Genomic DNA, 5,488 nt, shown 5'->3' with positions numbered 1-5,488 from the left:
CCCGGACCGCCCCGAGACCTCGTCCACTCTGGTGCGGGTGATCCTCGCCCGCTCCGTTGAGATGGAGGAAACGGAAGGCGTCCTACGCCGAGCCATGGTGGCAACCATCACCGGGACGCGGCCCGCCGTCTCCGCGGAAGAAGTGTCCGAGCTGCTGTGCGCATCCCTCGACATGCACCCCGGCGACGTGATCCTCTTCTGCCACCCCTCGCACAGCGACATCGAGGCGATAAAGAGCATCCTGCAACTCTTCGGCCGCGCCTCGGGACTCCAGGTCAACTTCCTGAAGAGCACGACAACGCTGATCCGCTGCGACCCTGCCACAGCCATGCCTGTCGTCGACCTACTGGGGTGCCCCATCGTGGATCTTCCCATCACCTACTTGGGCATCCCGCTGGCGCTGTGGCGCCTAACTACTGCCCAGCTACAGCCCGTCGTCGACAGAACCGCCGGCATGCTCCCGTGCTGGAAGGCACCCCTCATGAACAAGTCGGTGGCCTCGCATTCGTCAAAGCCGTCCTGAGCATGATCCCCATCCACCAGCTCCTCGTGCTGGCTCCACCGAAGAAGACAATCCAAGCGCTGGTAAAGATCCAGGGAGGATTCCCGTGGGCGGGGCGCGCCAATGCCCAGGGAGGTAACTGCCACGTCAATTGGCAACGCGTTGCGCGGCCAATCTCCTTGGGTGGCCTCGGCGTCCGGGATGTGCAGCACCACCCACGATGCCTCCTCTGCGATCAAGAACCGGAAACTCTGCACCACCTCCTCCTTGCCTGCCCATTCTCCCGACAAGTATGGCATGAAACCCTGGCCTGGCTAAGGATTCCCTTTCGCCCACCGAATGGCGAGGAATCTCTCAATGCTTGGTGGTCCACCGCGAGACGAGTCGCATGAGTTTTGTGCGAGCGATAATTCAAAACTGATCAAATTTATGCTCCTTTGACGAACAATGCAACAAAACACAAATATTTGACATATCCTAAGTTAAAAAATGGTACCTAAGGAGTAAACAAATATACATAATTATAGATCCATGATGAAAAAATGGTACCTAGGGAGTAAACAAATAGAGGGTCACATGGACTATTTTTTTTGGCGCCAAAAAAAATTTAGCCTCACGCTAAAACTTCCTGAATTAGTGCTTTCGTTCCCTCCAAAAAAAAGACTATATTTAACCCTGATTATTATTCTAAACCGCGTCTTTTCGGGCGATTGGATCTGAGCTCTCCTCCCGACAGCGTCATGACGGCGTCAACAACACAGGGAACGACATCGGCGTCAACACAGCAAACCGCGTCTGAGGTTGTTCTTTTCCCCGATCTCCTCCTCCGCCTGCGCCACCGCACGGACCTCTGTCTGCGCCTGCGCCACCGCACGCACCTCTCCTCCTCCGCCCGCGCCACCGCACGCACCTCTGTCTCCGCCCCCGCCACCGCGTGAGAGAGAGATCAGAAATCCCCCAAATTCCCCCATCTCCTCCTCCCCACGGGCACGGAGTAGCAGCAGTATATGAATGGATTGGAGGAGTAGCTACGGCCGGCAGCAGAGAAATCCATCAATCCATCAATCCTCCTCCCTGCTATTTCCTCCGTAGCAGAGAAATCCATCAATCCAATTGTCGGCTCTGCTCCCTTAAAAACCCACCCCGCAGCTGCGGCCAGAGAGGCCTCGCGTCCTCGGCCATGTCTGGATTCCTCCGCCGGCCACTGGTTGTGTGCGCTGTGGTGTGCACCGCGGCACGCAGTGGGCTCCCTCGCCTCGGCACTCTAGGGTCATCGCCCTCCCTCTCCTCCGCGCCCGCCGACGCGAACTGTGTCTCCGTGTCCTTATCCATGCTGCCGGCGGCAGCGATGCGGTCTGGCGTCGGCGCCGGCGTAGTTTTGGTGTTCTCCCCTGCATCGCGAGCGCACTGTCGGCCTGCCCACGTCGAGGTTGCTCGCCGCATCCCTGAACCTCCGAGTTTGGTCTCACACAGCAGCGTTGTAGAACAGAGAAGAAGCAGAGCAAGGTTCATCGGTTCTGAACCTCCATAGCCAGCCATGTACATTAGTCTTATTCTTTTTGGTATTCCCTATTCCCTACATTAGTCTTCTCAAGAGCAAGATGGGTTGTGTGGTATTTTTCTGCTAAAAAAATCTGTATTTGTCAATGCATCGGTTTACATGACATTATTTTAAATTTGACATCCCAAACTTCAATTGGTAGGTTTCAGTGAGATGTTATGCCTGAATCATTGGATTTATCTTTATCACTACTGAATGGATACTTACATTCTCTTGTCATACTCATACCTTTGCTCTAGTCTACTGTTTTTTGCCCGTGAGACTTTTTATGGTCTGTGTTAATGTGTTTAAGTCATGCACATCCTCACACTGTAGTCACCGTAGGTGGTGATGCTTTGTGAAAAGTTTAGCAACCACACAGTATCAAAAGAAGACCATCATAGATATTTTTCCGGTCATTTTTTTATGCCTACTTTAAGTATTGTGTTTCTTTTGATATTTTTTAAATTATGATATTACCTACAGAATGGCACAATGATGAATTCAACACAAGAGGAAAGAGATGATGCACATGACTCCTTTCTACAATACACGACGTCCTTAATTCTGAATCACTTATATGAATGTGCACATTGATAATGCTAAGTCCCTTCATTTTTTTTGTGTCCAGTAAAGAAAGGATCTGTTCTGGTAACAAGGATGGAAAGCATAACAACTTACCAAAACCAACATCGACAACCGAGATCTGGTAAAAAGTTTATGACATTTAGGCCCTGTTTGGTAGCTCAACATTTTTAACGTATTCGGAGAATACTGCAGTTTTTCAGATTATCATAGTTTTGATTACAAGGAGGTGTTTGGTTGTCTCAAACAATGATGATTTTAATACTGTAGTATTAGCTAAACTGTAGTTTTTTCTTTGCATAGTATACTGAAGCTAGCTAGCCATCTAGCTCAGGGCCGGTCCGGAAAATTCAGGGGCCCAGGGCGAAAGTAAAACCTGGGGCCCTTAATATATACATTATAGCAATATGCAAAATACATTGTTGTGATTGCAAGTAGACCAATTTATATATATTTATATATAATGGCCTACGAGGAAGAAGATAAACTTATGTGTGTCTCTCACTGTATCACAAGACATCATTGAAAGTGCAAAGCCATGTTTCATGTCACCGTAACTATAAGAGTGCAGTATATGTTTGAGCTACCGAGAGGTCCAGAGAGATACGTGACTCCATGGATAGACTTATAAAAAGAAATTTGCATCTAGAATGCAAAGTAGTTCTTGGACTGACTAATGGTATGTTCTCGGACTGATTAATGTTAAAACTGCCATTCTAAATAGTACTCCTACAAATGATCTAGGAAATATATTTTTCACATCTTCCAAAAGCAAAATGAATAGCGTTAGCGCAAAGTTACAGTTCCTTAGTTTGTTCCCTAGTTGTGCAATTAGTAAACCTAAAGTTAATTACCCATCCATATTGGCACTGCACAGCCCATCTAAAAGATAGTCGTCAGGATCAGGATTCAGACATTACTCTTCGTTATTGATCTATTTAGGATCAACAGCAAAGAACGCCATTATCATAAAACAGAACACCCCCGTAAAAAAATCATAAAACAAACAGTTAGTGATACTTACCGCAGAAGAGTTGACCAGTCGGCAAACAGTCGCATCCATAGATAACACGCGGCGTTGGTGTGTCGCCGGCCAGCTGCGTGTGCTAGCAAGTGCACGTGGGCTACGCAAACCATTGTATCTCATACCAACAAAAAAAATACTGCAGTTTTTGATACTTTGGTTTGTATAACAGTTTGCTATCAAACACAATCTTAATCTATCTCTAACATTTCCTATAATGCAGAAAATTCTGAATTGCTTAATCTTGAAAACTATTAAACATTATACAGGAACTCAAGACCAATCTAACACTCCGGTATCTACTAATGACATGTGTGCACTGGATGAATGGCCATCCCATGCTCGCCGCAACCGCGCGCAACTACAGGATGGTACTTTCTTTTGTTTATATTTGTGTCATCATTTCTTACAATCTAATACCCAGTAATACAATGGTTCTTGTATGATGTGGGCTGTAGAAGCTGGTGGACAGAAGAAGAAAGGGCGAGGTGTTCTAAAAGGTTTCAAAGCATCTAAGAAGCGTTTTGCCAATGGATCTGCAAAGCTAAATATTGCATTCTCTGAAACATTGGGTGGTACAGTTGGAATGAACTATCGTTCATTCAAGGATGACGTGGTAGTCATAATGAAAAGAAAGTTACCACTCATTGGAGTAAGGAGGTGGTCGGACATTCACCCTACCATCCATCGACTCATTGTTGCAGATATTATAGTGCGTACAATCTTTTCTACATGTGTTATCTTACTTTACTATCGATAATGCAGTGCATATGTAGGTTCATTTGCTCTATGCTTTACAAGATAGATGGGACCTGGAGGATACACCAGACACAGAAGAAAAGGTACTCAAAATTGCGAAAGAGCGATACAGAGGTTGGCGATCAACTCTAAGCTCCACTTACAAGGCATACAAAACAGATACAGCTAGATTGGATAATCTACCGGAAGATTTACAACCAGAAGAGTGGGAATGGATGATTCAATACTTTGGCAAAGATTCAAAATTCCAGGTCATCTCTAAGACCACGGTTTGTCTACTATGTGTTGAGATGAAATGCCTTGTTTGATTGGTTATATTTGGTTTTTAATGAATTTATAGGAACGCAGCCAAAAGAACACCGATAACCGTAAGAAACAGAAGACAAAACACAGAATTTGATCAAAATCTTACTCTCAAGTTAGTTTTGAGAAGGTATGAGTCTAACTAATTATTTATGTCTCGCTACTAAACATGGTTTCATGTTTCAATCTTCTCATTGTTATATCACTTGCAGAGAAACCCGGAAACTGGAGAAGAGCCAGATTGTATTACTTTGTGGGAACTCACCCACACGAAGAATGGAATATGGTCTATCATAGAGTCACAGGATGTTTATGTGAGTACACTAACTTTTGATATTCTATAGTTATTCAATGATGTGCATTCGACATGCTTCATCATCAGCTGGGGTTATTCATGCGTTGGATCGTGTTATTCTTGTTTCATCTTTTATAGTGTTAAAATAATACCATATTTATAATTGTTCTTTCCATTTTCAGGACAAAGCATGTGCAGAGGTTAAAAACAAAGAGACTGAAACTCAAGGTCCACTTTCAGATGAGCAAAGACACAATATTTTCCAGACCACATACAAAGGCACTCTGCAATGCAAGTCATCGCAGCCTCGTGGGTACGGATACATGGCCAAACCATCAACTGGTTCTGAAAGGATTCGTATCCAGATTGAAGAGCAAGCTCGTGCTACAGCAGCCTTCCAGCAGTGAAACTCTGAGCTCAGCAACCAAGTCAATGATTTACAAGATCAACTACAAGCTGAGCGTGCAAACACACAAGAGA

Source organism: Hordeum vulgare, chromosome 5H (assembly GCF_904849725.1).
Source record: "Hordeum vulgare subsp. vulgare chromosome 5H, MorexV3_pseudomolecules_assembly, whole genome shotgun sequence".
NCBI lineage: Eukaryota > Viridiplantae > Streptophyta > Magnoliopsida > Poales > Poaceae > Hordeum > Hordeum vulgare.
This window is presented reverse-complemented; position numbering follows the sequence as displayed.